The 21,705-nt window shown below is 43.7% G+C and overlaps 2 long non-coding RNA genes across 2 annotated transcripts in view; one reads left to right on the top strand and one right to left on the bottom strand.

Annotated features, from left to right (window-relative positions):
- Positions 1-16,956, bottom strand: LOC117527861. Its single transcript, XR_004565624.1, has 3 exons — positions 16,946-16,956; positions 16,769-16,772; positions 1-159 (listed from the first exon to the last, which is right to left on the bottom strand). It is a non-coding gene; the product is annotated as an uncharacterized LOC117527861 (long non-coding RNA).
- LOC117527859 overlaps positions 15,626-21,705 on the top strand; it is a 20,694-nt gene continuing 14,614 nt past the window's right edge. The window contains exon 1 of the long non-coding RNA XR_004565623.1: positions 15,626-15,657. This is a non-coding gene — a long non-coding RNA (uncharacterized LOC117527859). The remainder of the gene's footprint in view (positions 15,658-21,705) is intronic.

Genomic DNA, 21,705 nt, shown 5'->3' with positions numbered 1-21,705 from the left:
AGAAATATTTATTATAAACACAACAGAAAATGATGTAACAATGGCTGCAGTGTGTCTGTTATTTAGGATTTCTCAGTGTGACATAAAACTCATTTATGAAATTGTTTTTTAATTTAGTAATTTCAACATTTAATTGCGACCTCATTGACTATGTGTGAGCTGGAACCTCAGGACATTTAACCAGATGAAGGTCTCCTCTGCAGTTTCAACCTCTTGGCGGAGGTTTTGTAGACACTTTCCTCACTTTTTGATGAGCAGAGATGTTCTCTTCTTCCTTTTGAGCTTCAGGTTTTGGTGTTCAGCTCCATCACTGGAAGTTCTGAAGTGCATCTGTATTCACAAGGCTCTCTGCACAGCAAATGTTGAAATGTTCCTGATGTGGGACAAGTGAAGAAATACATTTCTTAAAATATAAAGAAACACGAAACAGTGCTGTGCTATTTTCTTTACGGTCTGATACCTAGATAGTTAAAAAAAAAAATTAAAATAGGACCCTCGTATGCACTCAAATCATTTTGGATCCTCCCTTACCAAAAAGTAGTATATGCAAGTATGTTTCAAGTATACTTCTAGTTTACTTTTTATATACTTATAGGTACTATTTTTTGGTAAGGGCTGTTTTGCCACCATTGGAATATGTAAATTGCAGTCAGATGGTCCTCAGATTGCACATGGATCGCCATCGGATAGGTGTCCCATCACAACGGCGCCCAGAGGGTTTTGAACATGTGCATCACACTTGGGGTCACCGGCCGATTTTGACCAACTGTGTGGACTTCCGCAGATGGCTGTCAAAACGTTTTGGAACTGTCATACAACACTTTTCAGATGTGCGCCGATTTGTCATTCTGATGCCATTCTGCGTGATTCTGGCTGTGTGTGACGGGGGTATAAGAGTTAAGTAGTGCACTAAAGTCACATTTTATTTTCAGATTACTTACACACCTGAGATAAATTTGCAGAAGCTCTGTTGCTCAAACTGGGTGTGTGTATATATTCAAAAGTGAAAAATTTCGGATAGAGTGTGTCTGCTCGATTAAACAGGCTGCTGTTTCTCTCTCTAACCAGGTCTGTGGGTCTCTGGCCGAGCTGGCCACTTCAGCTCTGCCTGACCGCTTTAGCTCCGCCCGGTTTCACTCCAAACAGTTGCTGAAAAAAGCGCCTTCCTGTGTTTATGACTTGCAAACTGAAGGACCTTTCACACCACGCGTGCCACATGATCATTCTGCCACATTCACTGTTTTGCTGTGGACATTTATCTCTAAGAATTTTAGTTCATGTCAGTTTTTTTTTATCAAAAAAGTCCAACACAGTACATGAAAATTAATATATCAGCGAGGCCCCCCAAAAATTGACTAATTTTTGGAGTTGGGAAACTTTTATCAATTGGATGGAATGATGGATGGATGAATGCTTCTTATTTCCGAGTGTGATTAATTATGCTCCAAAACAATCCCAGACATGCCCAGTAGGTGACAGGCAAGCATATGAGCGATGATTTTGCATTGCTCTGCTGCATCAAAGTTAACCAAAGTTAATCAGTTTTTCCTTATTATATGTCTTCTTAATTGGGAGACATACAAAAGGAGAGCATTTACCATTTTTGAGTAATCGTGTTAAACTGATGAAATAGGTTCATTTATTGAATGTCTTATTTGCTTCCTATATTTTGCAGGGTGCATGTCTAGGTGTCTGCCAAAGCCTAGAACTGTTTCCAGAGCCACACCAAACCAACTCACTATGATGCTGCACGTGTGTGTGTGTGTGTGTGTGTGTGTGTGTGTGTGTGTGTGTGTGTGTGTGTGTGTGTGTGTGTGTGTGTGTGTGTGTGTGTGTGTGTGTGTGTGTGTGTGTGCGTGCGTGCGTGTATGTGTACAAGATAACAACAGCTAGATGGATTTCCTTAAAACTTGGTGAAAATATTACTTGGATAGTTATCTAGAGGTGATTAGAGTTTGGAGAAGTTTGGTCAAAGGTAAAGGACAACACTGTTTGAAAAAACAACTTTTTTTTTTTTTGGAAATCTCAACACCCAAGACGTCTAGACAGATTACCTAAAACATGTTTTGAGCAGCAAACATATTTGTGATTGACTGGCCTGAATGACTTCACAATGAAGTTAAACAGAAGTCATATAATGAAGTCACACATAGTCAAAGACACCGTTAAGGAGATATGTATATTTACTTGTATATTTATATCATGGTGTGTAGCAAGTTCAGGGTAAACATCAGCCCTCTGGTGCCTTTCATTATATTTCCATTAATATCATCAGCACCAGGAGTGGGGGTGGTGGCCAAGTGGTTAATGCGCTTGGTTTCAGTTCGGAAGGTTCTGGGTTCAAATCCCACCCCTGCCACATTTCTCCATGTAATGTGGAGTTGCGTCAGGAAGGGCATCCGGCGTAAAACCTGTGCCAAATCAACATGCAGATCCACCTTGGATTTGCTGTGGTGACCCCAAGTGCAAACAAGGGAGCAGCCGAAGGGACTTACTTTATCATCAGCACCAGGAGTAGTTGTAGCGGTAGTAGTGGCTGCAGTAGTGGTGTACTGTTCCCTGCATGGCGGCTGCGTCACTCCCCGATATATCTTGTTTATGTAGCCTGGTAGATCAGTTATGGAGGTGACAACAGGGGAAGTGCATCACTGCCAGGAACATGTGTGTCAGATCAGGAATCGTCCAAAGACAACATTTTGTACCTGTGGCTCAACAAGTTGCTAAACACGCTGCCTAACATCGAGCACGTTCATAAACCAAAAACAACTGATGAGAATGTCTCAAAGACAACTCGTTTTCTGTTCCTGACAAGTCCAGAATCACTGAAGTATACAGGAACTGGTGTTAATGGTTTCTAATAAGAACACTACTCTGTGCAAAGTGTCATAACCACAGCTTTCTGGTTTCTCTTCGTATGTCCAGCTCCACAATGTGAGGAATTTCTTTTGGCTTCTGTCTTGGTCACAGCTGCTACAACAGATCCAGTCTGGATACACATGTTAATGTAGAACAAGTTTACACGGGATGCCTTTTTAAATGCAACTCCACATTACTTGGAGAATAGGCATGAGTGGTCTTAAATCAGGAATCTTCTCCACCACACTGCCTCATCCAGATCCAGAATGTAAGTGTTTCCATTCCCAGCCAATCCCAACCATTTTCACCATTTTTAATGTTCAAACTGATAGACTTTTTTGTTTTTGTGCAAATATTTGCTCATTTTGAAATGGATGCCTGCAACACATTTCAAAAAAGCTGGGATGGGGCAACAAAAGATTGGGAAAGTTGATGAATGCTCACTGAACATCTAATTGAAAACAGGTGAGTGTCATGATTGGGTATAAAAGGAGCATCCCCAAAAGGCTTAGCCATTCACAAGCAAAGATGGGGCGAGGATCACCACTTTGTAAACAACTGTGTGAAAAAATAGCCCAACAGTTCAAGAACAATGTTTTTCAACGTTCAATTGCAAGAAATTCAGGGATTCCATCATCTACAGTCCATAATATAATCGGAAGATTCAGAGAATCTGGGGAACTTTCTACACCCAAGTGGCAAGCCCGAAAACCAATAATGAATGCCCGTGACCTTCGATCCTTCAGGCAGCACTGCATTAAAAACTGACTTCATTGTGTAAAGGATCCTACCACATGGGCTCAGGAACACTTCAGAAAACCAGTGTCAGTTAACACAGTTTGTCGCTACATCTACAAGTGCAAGTTAAAACTCTACCATGCAAAGCTGTCCCTACATCTACAAGTGCAAGCTAAAACTCTACCATGCAAAGCAAAATCCACACATGAACAACATCCAGAAATGCCACCACCTTCTCTGGGCCTGAGCTCATTTGAAATTTACAGACGCAAAGTCGAAAAGTGTGCTGTGGTCTTATGAGTCCACATTTCAAATGGTTTTTGGAAATCATGTACATTGTGTCCTCTGGACAAAAGAAGAAAAACACCATCCAGATTGTTACCAGCTTTGCGCTGGTAACAATCATAACCAAGCATCTGTGATGGTATGGGGGTGTGTTAGTGCTCATGGCATGGACAACTTACATATCTGTGATGGCACCATCAATGCTGAAGGGTACATCCAGGTTTTGGAGCAACAAATGCTGCCATCCAAGCAACGTCTTTTTCAGGGATGTACCTGCTTATTTCAGCAAGACAATGCCAAGCCACATTCTACACGTGTTACAACAACGTGGCTTCATAGTAAAAGAGTGCAGGTACTAGACTGGCCTGCCTGCAGTCCAGACCTGTCGCCCATTGAAAATGTGTGGCGCATTATGAAGCACAAAATATGACAACAGAGACCCCGGACTGTTGAAGAACTGAAGTCATATATTGAGCAAGAATGGGAAAGAATTCCATCTACAAAGCTTCAACAATTAGTGTCCTCAGTTCCGAAACGTTTACTGAGTGTTGTTAGAAGGAAAGGTGATGCAACACAGTGGTAAACATACCACTGTAACAACTTTTTTGAAACGTGTTGCAGGCATCCATTTCAAAATGAACACTCTGAGTCCAGAGAGGACCCAGAGTGCTTGAAAAGGAAGTTCCGTGAAATATCAAATCAAATCAAAAATCAAATCAATTTTATTTATATAGCGCCAAATCACAACAAACAGTCGCCCCAAGGCGCTTTATATTGTAAGGCAAAAGCCATACAATAATTACTTCTATACAACCCTCAACACAATAAAACCGTGGAGAGACACAAATTCCACTCACAAAACCAGAAGCAAGGTGAGACAATAGAATTTTTCATCAGTGACTTGACGATTAAGGCAAAGAATTGTCATTTTGGAGACATGACACATGAACTGGTTTGTGACAGGATAGTGTGTGGGACCAGTAATGACAGTATAAGGAAGGGTCTGCTACGAGACAGTGACTTAACCTTAGCTAAAGCTGTATCAACTTGCCGAATATATGAGATGACTGAGGAAAACACAAAGGCCCTAGCCAAACATCAGACCACTGCCACTACTGTTGATGCAGTACAACCAGGCTCTTATCAGGATTATAACAAGACAATACACAGACCCCAAGCAAGTAAACACACCGCAAGACTATTTTGAGTTGCGGCAAATGTGCAAATCCACCCCACATGGTCAAGCTCATGAATTGAATACACGTGTAATGAGAAACCAATACAGGCAACCGGTGCACCAGTTAGAGATAGAAGAGCCAGAATACAGTGCAGCTGATGACACTTTCTATGCGGACGGCGTGGAGTTAATTGATGTGTGTGTGGACATTGTCAATCCTCGGGCGGAGGAACGAGATGAAGGATTTGTTACATTGCTAGTACACAACAAACCAGTTGAGATGAAAGTAGACACAGGAGCAAAATGCAATGTCATATCAAAAGACACCTTCAAACAACTCTCAAAGGGACAAAGAGTGAAATGCAGCAAAACCACCAACCTAGTGGCCTACAGAGGCAGCAGAATACAGACTGCTGGGTTAGTCATGCTGCCTTGTTGTCTCGATGGACAGCAACACATGCTTTCTTTTTTTTGGTGGAGGGTGTTGTGGTACCGCTGCTGGGATTTTGTGCATGTATGCACCTGGGACTTGTCACATTGAGCCCACACGTTCACCAGATCAGCACAGAAACCAATATTGACTTCACCAAAAACACCTTTGACCAGTATAAAGATGTGTTCAGTAACGAACTTGGAGAACTCCACGTATTCCATGACCCTACATCCAGCTGCACAGCTTGTTGTCTGCCCGGCACACTGCATGCCCTTGGCGATGCAAGCATGAGTCAAAGCACAGCTTGATAGTATGACACACAAAGGCGTCATAACCACGGTGTCAGAGCCTACAGACTGGGTTTCGACCCTCAGCACGGTCATTGAACATGGTTGGCCTGACAAAGAGCACCAGCTTCCCCTCCCTATCCGTCCTTTCTTCCAGTGTAGAGACGAGCTGGCAGCGGAGGGTGGCATTGTTGTTAAGGGTCACAGAGCTGTCATTCCCCACTCCCTGCAGCTAGAATACATCGATATCCTGCACAGAGGTCACCCAGGCTTGGAGTCGACTAAGTGCAGGGCAATGATGACAGTGTTTTGGGCTACAATGAACAAAGTTGGCAACCCTGGACAGACTCTTCACCCAAAGTGATCACATGGATTAATGGGATTATTAACCATCAGATGACAAGGTAAAACCTCTTAAATCATTCTAAAGTCAGTTTTAAGCAGGAAGGAGGCTGTTTTAAGCAGAAATGAGGCCAGAAATGGTGATGCTTTGAAATTAGGGACGTGCAGTGAACGCATCAGCTAGCAGAAATAACAACCTCTTAACACTTCCTATAGCTTCCAATGAGAGTATGGATTCTGGTTGAAGGTATTTTGGACCATTCTTCTATATAAAACATCTCAGGTTTGTTGGTTTCTGAGCATGGACAACACGCTTAACACCACAGATTTTCCATAATATTCAGGTCTGGGGACTGAGATGGCCATTCCAGAATGTTGTACTTGTTCCTTTGCATGAATGCCATTTTGAGCAGTGAGGGTCGTTGTTTTGTTGAAAGATCCAGCCCCGGCGCAACTTCAACTTTGCCACTGATTCTTGAATATTGTTCTCAAGAATCTGCTGATATTGACTGGAATCCATGAGACCCTCAACTTTAACAAGATTCCCAGTACCTGCACTGGCCATACAGCCACACAGCATGATGGTACCACCTCCAAATTTTACTGTAGGTAGCAAGCATTTTTCTTGGAATGCTGTGTTCTTTTTCAGCCATACATACTGCCCCTTGTTATGTCCAAATAACTCAATTTTAGTTTCATCAGTCCACAGCACCTTATTCCAAAATGAAGCTGACTTGTCTAAATGTGCTTTAGCATACTTCAAGTGACTCTGTTTGTGGCGTGTATGCAGAAAAGGCTTCCTCTGTATTACAGCATCATACAGCATCTCTTTGTCCAAAGTGTGCTGTATAGTTGAACAATGCACAGAGACACTGTCTGCAGCAAGATCATGTTGTAGGTTTTTGGAGCAGGTCTGTGGGTTGACTATGACTGTTCTCACCATCCTTTGCTTCAGCTTATCTGAGATATTTCTTGGCCTGCCACTTTGGGCCTTAACTAGTACTGTGACTGTGGTCTTCCATTTCCTCACTATTCTCCTCACAGTGGAAACTGACAGCTGAAATCTCTGAGATAGCTTTTTGTATCCTTCCCCTAAATCAGGATTTGAACAATTTTTCTTTTCAGGTCATTGGAGAGTTGTTTAGAGGCTCCTATGTTGCCACTCATTAGAAGAGATGCAAAGAGGGGAAACATTTACAAATGGCAACCTTAAATACTCTTTCTCATGATTGGATTCACCTGTGTAAGGAGGTCAAGGGTCAATGAGCTTACCAAACCAATTTTATGTTCCAATAATTAGTGCTAAATACAGTGGGGCCAAAAAGTATTTAGTCAGTCCCTGATTGTGCAAGTTCTCCTACTTAGAAAGATGAGAGAGTAATTTTCATCATAGGTACACTTCAACAAAATGAGTGAGAAAAAAGGCTGGATGATGTGGTGAGACTAAACCAGGAAGTACAAGAGATTAGTAAGGAAGAAGTGAGGGCTGCTATGAAGAGGATGAAGAGTGGAAAGGCAGTTGGTCCAGATGACATTCCAATGGAGGCATGGAAATGTCTAGGAGAGATGGGAGAGATGGCAGTAGAGTTTCTAACCAAATTGTTTAATAAAATCTTGGAAAGTCAGAGGATGCCTGAGGAGTGGAGACGAAGTGTGCTGGTTCCTATTTTCAAGAACAAGGGTGATGTGCAGAGCTGCAGTAACTACAGAGGCATAAAGTTGATCAGCCACAGCATGAAGTTATGGGAAAGAGTAGTAGAAGTTAGGCTTAGAAAAGAGGTGAAGAACTGTGAGCAGCAATATGGTTTCATGCTGAGAAAGAGCACTACAGATGCAATGTTTGCTCTGAGAATACTGCTGGAGAAGTACAGAAAAGGCCAGAAATAGTTACATTGTGTGTTTGTGGACTTAGAAAAAGCTTATGACAGTGTGCCAAGAGAAGAGTTGTGGCATTGTATGAGGAAGTCTGGAGTGGCAGAGAAGTACGTTAGGGTAGTGCAGGACATGTATAAGAATAGTGTAACAGCAGTGAGATGCGCAGTCAGAATGACAGACTCATTCAAGGTGGAGGTGGGATTACACCAAGGATCAGCTCTGAGTCCTTTCTTGTTTGCAGTGGTGATGGACAGGTTGACGGATGAGATCAGACAGGAGTCCCCATGGACTATGATGTTTGTAGATGACATTGTGATCTGTAGTGAGAGTAGAGAGCAAGTTGAGTCTAGTCTGGAGAGATGGAGATATGCTTTGGAGAGAAGGGGAATGAAAGTCAGTAGAAGCAAGACTGAGTACATGTGTGTGAGTGGGAGGGCAGTTACAAGGAGTAGAAGTGGTGAAAGTAGATGAGTTTAAATATTTGGGGTCAGCTGTTCAAAGTAATGGAGAGTGTAGTGAAGAGGTGAAGAAGAGAGTGCAGGCAGGGTGGAGTGGGTGGAGAAAGGTGGCAGGAGTGATTTGTGACCGAAGAATATCAGCAAGAGTGATGGGGAAAGTTTACAAGACAGTAGTGAGACCAGCTATATTGTACGGCTTAGAGACGGTGGCACTAACAAAAAGACAGGAGGCAGAGCTGGAGGTGGCAGAGCTGAAGATGTTGAGATTCTCTTTGGGAGTGACAAGAATGGACAAGATGTCGCGGCTCGTCTTTAGTCTTCTCAGGATGTCGTCTTTTAGATAACACAAACTAATTGCAAGTGATATGCTAGAAAATGACACAACACTTTAGAATAATTCATCCTTAAGCAAGATAAAATGCACAGAGTTTTTAAGTTTATTTAAGCCTTCGACACAAAGCTTAGACAAACTGAGTCCTCTAGAGAGACTGAATATGACAACCGCGCTCGTCTATTTATTGGAGACCCGCGGGCATCGCTCCTCCTTCGACTTTTTTATTTATTTCATTCCCAAGACATGGTTTTCTATTGGAAGCGTCCTCTAGTGAACCCTAAGCAGGTGTTAGGCCATTATTTCAATGTGACAAACGCTCCCATTAAAACATGAAGGATTTACAACTGATTTTTTTAAAAGACCTTCAGCCACAGGTGCAGCTGGCCTGAGGCCCCCTCCGCACGTGGCCTCAGCCACACGTGCAGCTGGCCTGAGGCCCCTGCACGCGGCCTGCGGGAAAGCACCTAAAAGGCCTTGGAAAGCCCCTGACAGACTAAATGACTAATAGAGCCCTTTTTTTGGGTTGAACACCTGCTAGTTCAACCAGAGGACATACAGTTCGGATCAGGACACTTGATAGTTCATCACAGTTCAAATATGGACCTAAAAATTCTTCTACAGTCCCTCCTCTGGGACTCGAAAGAGTCCCATTACATCAACTATACTCTTGGGTTGTTTACTGACAAGACATCCTCATTTGTGCATTGCAATAAAAAAGAAAAACACAGCACTCGACTTACTGATAACTCTGGTGCGGATATGAATATCAGTGATACTTCACACGGTAAATATATTGCAGTGCAGGTGAACCTACATACTAAGGCACAAGGTGAGCAATTAGCTGGATTATATCAACACAAGGTGACATTCAAACATTGAGTTTTAGTGTAATTCAAGGCACTTAAAATGGCCACATAAAACAAGTTACAGCAACCTCTTAATCATGGCAAAGTAAAGGCTTTACATTGACATCAGTGCAACCAATCATCTTCTGGCATCTATTGTCTCACTCGACCAGAGGCTCCAACCCATTATACTTGGTTCTACATATTATTTTGTTAAAGAGTCACACATGTATTACTTAAATGCATCAAATAACGCCTACGTTACCACTATTTAGTCGACCAATCAAGAAACTATTCTAAGGTTAGTGCAGCTATGTCTAGTTAAATGATAAACACAATAAATGGTTTCCCTTCATGTCCGTCCTTAAGTCATTTGCCTTAGTCAGTCATATAATGGTTTTCATTATAGGCCATTTCTCAACATTCTCCACTTTGTTTTTCTTCTTTTTCAGCTTGTTTTCTAATGCCCTTTTTGGCTAGACGCCAAATTTAGGCGATGCATGTCTCTTGAGGCATGCTATAATTTAAGAAAAAAGGGGTCCCTATGGTGCATCTTTACTACTAAATCTACAAACACGCCGTGTAAGGGTCCCCTTTTTATAACTTTGCAATGTGATATCTATGTGTATGCATTTAGCTTTATCTGTGTTACGCAGATGATGGTAAGGACAGACATTTACCCAACCTTCGTTACTAACATATATCCTTCTTTGTTTTTATTTACACTCAGATTTCTGAAACCAGTCCGCAATTCAAACTCAAGAACCAAGATCATAGTCCGTGTTCAGTGCCATTACGTCAGTCCGCGCTCCTCAGCATTTACTCAGCATCTGAAGTTTTGGGAGAAGTTGGGGAACATGGGGAGGTTGGCCTTTCAGGGGTAGTGGGGGAAGGATCAGGAATTCTGGCTTTCAGACAGTCGTGCAGTTCTCTGATGGATCTTTCCAGCTCCTTGTGCTGCTTGGCCAGGTTGTACAGGGCCCCCAGAGAATTCTTGCCCACATTCAGGGTGGTGGTGGCCAGCCCTAGCTGTTCCCTTTCCATATGCTCCATCATGCAGGCTAGCATGTCCATACTAGACTGAAGACCACACAGTTGAGTATGGAGGCCCTCCTGAGCACAAGAGATGTTGGCATTGTCACGGTGTATCCTGAACAGGTATGCAGCTGTCTGACTTAGTTGTGGCATGATTTCCTCAAATAGCTCATGGGGAATGTGATTTGTGAGGGGCAGGAGCTGCTCCAAGGTTTTTGGAACAGACTCTTGTGGAAGACGAAGCTCTCGAACCAAGATTTCCATGTCCTGTGGGGTGACCATGACCAGATTAAGGTTGTGCAGTCCAGGGGACAGGAAGTACAAGGGGGAAGGCATTTCGTGTGGGGGGAGTATTGTTGATGTCGCACAGGCAAGTGGGTGGGACACTCTGGGCATTTAGCAGCCTGTACAAAGCTCCCCTCTGTCCTGGTGGGTGAGTTCGGCTAAGGTCTACCCCTGCTGATCCTCCTCCAGAGGTACTGGGCTGATCAGAATATCTCTCCTGCCTTGGGGGTGGAAAGCTGGGGACAGGGCCTAGCAGTGAATTGGGTCTAGGATGCACTCGGGCGGTTGCTGCATATGGCCGACCTTGGCTGCCTCCCCTGGAGGGTATCGTTGCCACTGGCACATGTGACTGTCTCCATGGCATCTACGGAAGGGGTGTGTTCCTGAGTCCAAAGGGTCCTTCAGGTGATGGTGGAGTCCTTGGGCCGACTCTTGCTGCAGGCAGATTCTGTGAAGCCGTCATCGCCTGGTGCTGGAACGATGAAGATCCTTCTGTTGCCAACTGGTTTAGCTGCTGGATGGATGGCGGCTGTGGCGACCAATCATGTCTCGACCATCCCTCCTGTATATCCTCTTCTCCAAACAGTTCTGAGAGTCCAATCAGACTTGATAGAGGCAGATCAGGCATAGGTCCCTGATCAGGGGAGTCTGGTCTCTCAGCCATACTCCTGTGTCCTAGTAATATACATATACGTTCATTATTACAGCTCCATGTCATTCTTTCAGATATTGTCTATCCTATCCCTCATTTTTGTGGGTGCATGTGTGTGAATGTAAATGTGCGTGCATGTCTTCTTCCTCGTCTACAATATCACCAAGCACGGTCCGTCCCAGTCCTCCCTATCTGGGGTGTACGCCACAATATTAGGGAGCTGGGGGCTGTCGGGGAGGATAATTGGTATTTCATCCATTTCCATATATTCTGGTTCTCTGTCTGTTTCGTTTGTGCTTTCTTCTAGGGCTCGGATGGCTAACAGTGGGAGCTGTCCTACTGTGGATGAAATCAATTTATTGACCAGAAATTTTATCTAGGGAATACCACAACATATTACCAGCAGTCTTTCCATGATATCCACCCTCTCCTTAGAGTCCCAAACAGTGAAAACAGTGGGCCAATATTCATTCCATTCCCTACAATGTATCCAGAATCGTCAGTTTCATTTCTCCCTCCTATGGAGTTACTTAACAGTTCCTGTTGCATCTCTTCAAGTGTGATTAAGAGCTCTGTCAAATTTCAGTCTTCCCCTGTACGCATGGGAATAGCTGTGCAACATTCGGTGGCTTTGATCATAATACAAACTCCTTGTTCATCAGCCATCATCATCTCGATAGCTAATCTATTTTGCATTGTCATTAGCGAGGTGGCGTGCAGTTGTTCGGTTAAGGCTCCTACTGCTGCCAATGTCCAGTTCAGGTATCTTTGCTGATTATACCACAAGTAATTAATCCACTGCACCTCCTGGAACCTAGAACGGATTTTTGGAGTAACCCCGAACAGAGCCAATGCCCATCCCCATTTATCCGCATCTTCATCTGCTTTAACTCTGCTACTGTCTATGGCTTCTAACTGTCGGGGTATCCCTTCTGGTATCCCGTTTCTTACTGTGATGTTGTAGTCTGTTTTAAACGTCATTATTCCTCTTTTCTTACGAAGTTTCTGTGGCATGGGTTGTATTGAATTCGGCATTTCAATTACTGTTATTGCTCCTGTGAGCATCACAGGAGCACAAAGGCCCTTCCAATTAGGGGACAGCGATGACAGGAGTTTCCTTCTTTGTCCGCATATCCAAAAGATGTCAGCTAAGGGTACCGTTCCCTTAGCTAAATTTGGAGTAGATACCCATGAAGCATGGGTGAGATTCAGTCCAATTACAGACCCCCCTGTGGCCGGTACTATTTGTTCACACTGTATGCCTGCTGCTGGCAGGGTGTGACAGACGGTAATGTTCCATGCTGTTTTGGCCGGTTTGTATTCTTGCTGCTTTTGCATACACTGTATGTGGTGTTTTGGCTGGGTCGTCCCTACCTGCCAATCGCTTATGTATTGTGCTACTAAGCCTTTAGCTATACAGAATGGGTGTATCATCCCTTTCTCTATTTTAATCATAGGTGGAACGGTTCCTTCTGTACTTAGGGGCACTGGACAAAGTTTACTGTCGGCAGCATATTTTTCATCACCTACTGCCATTTTCATAACACATTGTGTATAGCATTCTGCTTGGTCTGAATTATGTTGGGGGCTCCTATAACAGTTGTTGATATCAGGTAGGGGTTTAGCCTGAGGTATCACACCTTTCCGGTGACAGGCTATGCAAGGCTTTTCACTGATCTGCCTAGCCGAAAATTTCAACCATTGGTAAAATAAATTGGTCTTCAACCCTTGTGTGCGGGCTAGGTCTGTACTGGGATCCCATCTCCCTAAGTGACTGCTTGTTTCTAGGCTTCTAATTGTCCTCTTTTTCCTTGGTTTGATTTTTACCCATTTTGTGGCTTCATGTACTGTAACAGTTACGTCTTGCTTGGTTTCCCTGCATCCTCTTTTATCACAAATTACCTCTATGTTGAGTGTTCCCTCCTCTTCACATTTGATGCTAATGGCTTCGCCTAATATGTAATCCCCCAGCTTTCCCTGTATTCCTATGTTCTTGTAGGCTTTTGATTTAATGTATACCAAATTATATGTTTTTCCTGTGTTTAGAATGCCTTGTTTAGCTGCTATTGCGGCCATGGCCACGGCACAGTCCGTTGTATGTTTTGGATGTCTATTTTCTCCCATACTGACCACCAGTAGTATTGTCAATCCCTTGACTAATTCCTTAATCATTGCTCTGATGACTGTTGAGATGTGCTACTAGATGTGCTACTAAGTGAGCCGTCACTAGATGAGCTGTCACTAGGGATGTGTGGTGTATCTGTGCTTTGTCTGGGTTGTACTTCCTGCGGTTCTTCTGTCGGTAAATCTACTGAGTTGCTGTCCGAGTCTGATGTCTCCTGTGGCCTGTCTATCTGTCGGTCTGTTGTTTCTGAGTCTGCATCTGAGTCTGTCGCTGCTCTATCTGGCAGGGATCCACTACTCTCTGAAGCTGTGCGTCGTCTTTGTTCAATCAGTCTCTGTGAGCGCCTTGGCCAGTGTTCGCCTGGCTGCAGGGAGGCGTGGCCTTCCCTCGGTGCTTCTTCTGGCTGCAGGGAGGCGTGGCCGTCCCTCGGTGCTGCTGTAGGGTCTCTGGCTTCTCCTGCTTCCCCCCTTGGCCCGGCGGCTCTGCCAAGACGAGCTTGCCGAGGCCGCAGGGGCGCTGGGCCACCAACCCTACAGCAGTGGTTTAAATGAAACCAAGTGTCCTTACCGTCTACTTTGACTGCTGTACGTGAGGCAAGAATAACTTTAAAAGGACCTTCTCGGCGGGGCCTGTCCCACTTCTTTTTGAACACCTTGACGTAAACCAGATCACCAGGCTGGATGCTCTGATTTTCGAGTGGAATCTCTGCTTCTCTGTCTTCTGTAGCACCTTTGACCTGCAAAAAGATAGTTTTGTGTATTTGGGTTAACTGTCTCAGATAATTATGCCATTCGTCTTGTAGCTGCTCCAGCGATGGTCCTTCGTAGGGTCCTCTCAGGTATGGAATAGGCATCGGCCGACCTGTAAGAGCTTCAAATGGTGTCAAATGGGTTAGTCGGTTAGTTTGTGAGCACATTGACAATAAAGCAAGCGGCAACGCATCCAGCCAGGTTAGTTTGCCATTGCTGTCTGCTATGATTTTTGCTAGTTTGTTCTTTAAAATGCCATTAGCCCGTTCCACCGCCCCATTTGATTGGGGGTGATAAACACACCCAAACTTCTGTTTGATACCCAATTGTTTGAATGTTTCTTGTGTAACCTTGGCTACAAAAGCCCTACCGTTGTCAGATGAGATAGTATCTGGAATGCCAAATCTTGGAAAGACATCTCGGCACAAGAATTTGGCTACCGTTTTATGGTCTTGATTTGCAGAGGCTACTGCCTCAATCCATCGGCTGAATCTGCATATCACTACCAAAACATATCTCATTCGTTTAACTCGATTTTCAGCTCCCATGTCTATGAAATCCATCATAAGATGTCTGAATGGCCCATCAGGGACCGGAATGTGGGCTAAAGGGGCTGTGAATGATTTCCGGACATTGTACTGTGCACATACCTCACACTCATTCAACAAACGGTCCACTGTTGCTGCCATATGTGGTGACCACCAGACAGCTTTTAGTTTGTTCATAATTTGGACTCGCGAACAATGATCAGGTCCGTGGGCCCAAATGATTGCATGTCGTAATAAATTGGTGGGTAACACAAAATGTCCATGACTACTGCGCCACAGCTTGTCCGCTGGCCCCTGACTGCGTGTCTCAATAGCACCTCGTTTAACCCACATTCGTTTTTCTTCTCCACTGGCCCTACTTTGAGCCACTATCAGTGCGTCAAGTGAAACCAGTGGGGCACAATCTTGGATGGTTAGCAGGGGAAACATATTTTCTCCTTGTGCTCCTTTGCGCGCTGCGTCATCTGCTAGATTGTTACCTTGAGCTATGATGTTATTATTCTTTTGATGACCTGCACATTTAATGATGGCTACCTCAGACGGTAATTGGAGAGCTTGTAACAGTTGGGAAATCGCTTCTCCATGAGTGACAGGGGTGCCATCTGCTCTCAGGAATCCCCTTTGTTTCCAAATGTTTGCATGTACATGACATACGCCATAAGCGTAGGCTGAGTCTGTGTAGATATTAACACGTTGATCTTTAGCTATCTGGCAAGCCATAGTTAAGGCTTTGATTTCTGCCAGTTGGGCTGAACAAGGCTGATCAATTCCTTGGGACTCCAGTAATTCAAAGGTTTCGCCATCCGTGTTTAGTTTAACAATCCCCATACCCGCATGCAATCCCGCGGCATCCCGAAAGCATGAGCCATCCACGAACAGGGTTAGATCTGCATCTATGGCGTGATTATACAAATGTTCTCTGGCTCTCAAAAATTTCTCTGTCTCTGCCACACAGTTATGTGGAGTACCATCTAACGGTGTGGTCAATTTGGTGGCGGGATTCACCGTGTGACAACGTTGTATTGTTATTTCTGGAGCGGACAACACAACTTCATATCCAGTGCGTCTAGCTTGTGTTAAGACAAAACGTTGACTGGTTAGCAGGGCATGTAACTGATGCGACGTGTACAACGTTACTGCATGTCCCATGATTATGGATGATGCTTTTTGAAATGCAAAGGCAGCTGCTGCTAGACCCTGATAGCATGGTGGCAATCCTGTTTCAATGTTGTCAAACTTTGTACTATAATAGGCCAATGGTTGTTTTCCTTCATTTGTTTCCTGCATTAGTACAGCACAAGCATATCCAGTTTTTTCAGTAACATACAAATGGAAAGGTTTCCCATAATCTGGGTTACCTAATGCGGGAGCAGATTGCATGTCTGTTTTTAGGGCCTCAAAAGCTCCCGTTGCCGCATCTGTCCAGACGAGGAGAGCTGCATTGCTTGTTTGCCCCACTGCTCTAATCATGGCATGCAAAGGTGCAGTTTTTATAGCATAATCACAAATCCACGGCCGACTGTACCCTGCCATCCCAAGGAATGAAAGCATCTGTCCCACTGTTTGGGGTTTGGGAGCCTTGATTATAGCCTCCACTTGGCTTGGGGCTATACATCGCGTGGTCCCACACAACTATCTTCCCAAGTATTCTACTTGTTGTTTGCAGAACTGCAATTTGTCCTTACTTACTTTATGACCTCCATCTGCCAATGCATGCAATACAATTAATGAATCTTTTTCACACTGTTCTTGAGTCTCTGATGCAATAAGGAGATCATCCATATATTGCACCAATGTACTGGGTATGTCAAGGTGTTGTAAATCTTCAGCCAGGACTTTGTTAAAGATGGCTGGGGACAGGTTCAGTCCCTGAGGTAGCCGTGTATACGTTAGCTGTTGTCCCAGAAATGTGAATGCAAACAAATGTTGTGAGTCTGGGTGCACGGGCACACTGAAATAGGCTGAACACAGATCGATTACTGTGTACCATTTTGCTCCAGCAGGGATGCTTGATAGTATAGTATGCGGATCAGGTACTATAGGTGCATCCATTTCTATTATTGCATTGATAGGACGCAGATCATGTACCAGCCGATACTCTTTGGTATTGTTTTTAGGGATAGGGTAGATAGGAGTATTGCATGGGCTTGCAGTTTTTATTAAAACTCCAGCTGCCATTAGTCCCTTAATTACTGGTTTTATGCCTTCAATAGCCTGAGGTTTTAATGGATACTGCCTTTGGTGAGGCAGTTTTGCTCCCGGTTTTACTTTTATTTTTACTGGTAAGGCTGTTTTTACTAGTCCTACATCCGTTTTGCTTTTGGACCACACCACTGGTGGTATTTGCTCTAACAATTTCTCTTGTTGGGCCGATAACACCATCTGTCCCTCTGGTCTAGGATTGAGCTCCACTTTTTGAGCTATAGCCTCATCATTTACTTTTAAATTAATTCGTATAAACTGCTGGTCTTTTGACAGATGTACTTGTGGACTTTCCATGTTTTGCCATTCTTCAACTTCTGAGGCTGTCTTTACCATTGGACCTAGGTCATGGGATTCGTACTTTTCTGAGACTAAAAGGGTCACATGAGGCGTGGCATTTGGCACTTGATACCATTGTTGTTCAGCTGAAGTTAGCTTGACAGAAGCTGCGGCCCCTTGGGGGCCTAAATAAATTTCTGTGGTGGTTATGTGAAACAGCCGTTGATTCATCAATACATCTGCTGATCTTTAATTTCTTTTTTCTGTATTTCTACCGCAACTGCTTCACACATCACCGGATCAAATGATCCCTCCAAAGGCCATTGCCTGCCCCCATGTGACCTTTTGTGCCACTTTCTCATACATTGGTTGGCCTTAGTGCGTTTTCCTGGATATTTTCTTAGTACTAAGTCTAGTGGGGTACTTTCCCGACCTTGACCTTGAGAGTTACCCATGTAACCCTGACAAACGCTATGTGAGGTGTTTCTATGGTGTTCTGGTAGTCCCTCAGGGGCTGTCCTGATCCAGACCAATAACTTGCTGGCTGTAACACCTGTTTTGTATTTTAAACCCTTAAAAGGATTAAATTTCCAACTGCTATGCCCGTCTTCTTTTTCTTTAACTAAATATGAAAATTTACCTGTTTCCCACCGAACCTTCCTTGGGACCACAGTCAGAGTCAACCTAGGAAACAGTTCTTCACCTGGATCGGTTGGTAGTGTTACTAAATGATTTAATGGTATGCTAAGTTCTTTATTAGGGTCAGCACAAAGCAGCTCCAGCCACGGGGTTAAACCCTGATGCCACAGACGTCTTATCAGCAGCTCCCAATTAATTAGAGGGAATTGTTCTTTCTTTTGCTTCAGATTGATTACCTTAGTAATCTGCCATAATTTCTGATTGATCTCTTGTTCGTCCTGCCAATGTTCTGCTCCTCCCCTGTCAAAATAGGTCCTTTCCAGCCAAAAATGTGTCCTGATTCCCTGGGTTTCGATGTCTCCGTCAGTCAAGTAATGTTCTGGGAGTATTATTTCATCATCACTTAAGTCTCCCATCAATGACTGTCCCAAGCATTGATCAGTCTGTCAGCTTTTTCACTATAATCTAAGCTTTATCTCTTTTGATTTATAACCAATTTTATTTATTTAATCCTCTTACAACCCTAACACTTCCTAATGTCTTTGCTCCCGACTTTCTATTTTCCTTCTAATTTTTTTAACTTTCTGCTTCTAGTCTTTTTCTGCTATATTTGTTTATTAGTTTTCTCTCTGTGAAATAATATCTACCTTCTCTGTATTTACATAGCACTCTTCTCCTGTCTTTTTCTTCACTGTCTCTGTTTCACACTTTCCTCTCTGCCTGTCATGCACCTCCCAAGTCCTCCTGTTGGGTCTAAATACCTCCCCCTCGTACTCTTTCACATTAATCTTGTATGTCAGCCAGCTTGCAAGCCCTCACAGCTTTGCTTGCACCTCCCCGCTTACTCTCCACTCTCCCACACACAATTTTCAACAGCTTTATACACAAAAATTATTAAAAACAACTTTCTATATATCTCTATCTAGACTTCTGCCACTTTTCACTCCGCTGCTTTAAACAACCTTTTTATTCACTTAACACCAATGTGTTCTGTTTAAGCATGTATCTCTTCTTCACGTTAGACAGCTTCTCCGGCGCTGTCAGCAACTTCATATATTACTTTTTTCAAGCCCTCTTTGAGCGTACAATATTTCATTTACTTCTACGCCTTACCGCGCCTCGCGTGCGTATCCTGTGCTTAATATATTATTTTTCACCAGCTCCTTTCTGAGCATACAATATTTCATTTACTTCTACGCCTTACCGCGCCTCGCGTGCGTATCCTGTGCTTACTATATTATTTTCACAAGCTCCTTTCTGAGCATACAATATTTCATTTATTTCTACGCCTTACCGCGCCTCGCGTGCATATCCTGTGCCTTTCTGCACTTTCTTCTACCTTTTTTTTTTCACTTACTGAGCTCCTCGTGAGCTTAATGTGCCTTTGCACTGAAAATATTCTCTTTTTCTTTTCTTATAAAAAAACTCATATTACTGTGTACTTAATTACTTATTCTTCTCCCACGCCCCACAAGCGTGTATCTGGTGCCTTACTGCACTATTTTCTGCTTCATTAATTCTCATGTATTCTGCACTAACTCTTCATTTATTTTTTTATTTTTTTTATAGTTTTTCTCTTTTCTTAAAAAATGACGTCCTTTATTGAGCTCTTTTACTTACTGTCAGCGGTGCCACTTTGCACTTTCCTCTTTAAATCTCTTTATCATGTACGGTATTTCTACTGCGCCCCCTCAGGCGCTTATCTTGTGCTTTCTCTGCACGTATTCTCTTGTTAAACTCTTTTTCTCACTTATTTCACTTCAGTCTCTGTTAAACTCTTTAAATAACCTTGTATTACCTTGTATCTATTTGTCAGTATACTCCCCTAAATTAACCCCTACAGCGCATGCTATCAGCCGGCACGTTAGTAACGAATTTCAACACCAATTATTCTCCAAGCATTCAGGTTAGTTCTTCACGCACTCTTTTTCCGCACCAGAGTTCATGAACATTCCTGACCTTTCACTCACATAGACATTCTTTTTCCCGGGAACACACACACCTTCTGAGCATTTTATCTACAAGGCCTGATAATTTTCAATCTTATCTTTTTTAGTCTCTTATCAATTTTCTTAGTCCAGGTTCTTTTGGGTAAGAGGCAATTCAAAAATATCACCTGTCAACCTGGGCGGAAATCCCGACTCACTCCTCCAGATCGTGCAGAAATTATAAAAGGTTTCTGCTTACCTTTTAGTCGTGATCACTGTTATTTACGGTCTGGAGGGATGAGCTGGACTGCCCCAGGCTGCCGGAATGCCCCTGGACCCTCCTGAAGCTGGCTCGCCAAGTTCTGTCACGGCTCGTCTTTAGTCTTCTCAGGATGTCGTCTTTTAGATAACACAAACTAATTGCAAGTGATATGCTAGAAAATGACACAACACTTTAGAATAATTCAGCCTTAAGCAAGATAAAATGCACAGAGTTTTTAAGTTTATTTAAGCCTTCGACACAAAGCTTAGACAAACTGAGTCCTCTAGAGAGACTGAATATGACAACCGCGCTCGTCTATTTATTGGAGACCCGCGGGCATCGCTCCTCCTTCGACTTTTTTATTTATTTCATTCCCAAGACATGGTTTTCTATTGGAAGCGTCCTCTAGTGAACCCTAAGCAGGTGTTAGGCCATTATTTCAATGTGACAAACGCTCCCATTAAAACATGAAGGATTTACAACTGATTTTTTTAAAAGACCTTCAGCCACAGGTGCAGCTGGCCTGAGGCCCCCTCCGCACGTGGCCTCAGCCACACGTGCAGCTGGCCTGAGGCCCCTGCACGCGGCCTGCGGGAAAGCACCTAAAAGGCCTTGGAAAGCCCCTGACAGACTAAATGACTAATAGAGCCCTTTTTTTGGGTTGAACACCTGCTAGTTCAACCAGAGGACATACAGTTCGGATCAGGACACTTGATAGTTCATCACAGTTCAAATATGGACCTAAAAATTCTTCTACAAAGATTAGGAATGAACATATCAGAGGGACAGCTCAGGTGGGACAGTTTGGAGACAAAGTCAGAGAGGCGAGATTGAGATGGTTTGGACATGTGCAGAGGAGGGTGTCACGTGCCCGTGGCTCAGAGGACAGTGACAAGGAGGAGACACAAACGAGAGGATTAGAAAAATAGAAGTATTTATTTACAATAGTTTAAGTCAATAAATTAAAAGGTGCAAAGATGTGCAGCTGTGCAAAAAGGCGCTCTGTTACCGGTCGGCGCAGCAAGACATCCTAGAAAGAGAGAGGGAGAGAACAAAATGAATTAGTTGGGCCCACTGAAATAAGAGACAGGGACACCGGGCCCAGGTGCCCCTGATTATGGGCCCGCCCCGCTACAAGACAGCGGGCCGTCACAGAGGGACCCAGGGTATATAGGTAAAAGGATGCTGAAGATGGAGCCACCAGGCAGGAGGAGAAGAGGGAGGCCAAAGAGGAGGTTCATGGATGTGCTGAGGGAGGACATGCAGGTGGTTGGTGTGACAGAGGAAGATACAGAGGACAGGGTGAGATGGAAATGATTGACCTGTTGTGGCGACCCCTAACGGGAACAACCGAAAGACAAAGAAGAAGAA

Source organism: Thalassophryne amazonica, chromosome 16 (assembly GCF_902500255.1).
Source record: "Thalassophryne amazonica chromosome 16, fThaAma1.1, whole genome shotgun sequence".
Classification (NCBI taxonomy): Eukaryota; Metazoa; Chordata; class Actinopteri; order Batrachoidiformes; family Batrachoididae; genus Thalassophryne; species Thalassophryne amazonica.
The sequence above is the reverse complement of the archived record's forward strand: the minus strand, read 5'-3'. Positions and strand labels throughout refer to the sequence as shown.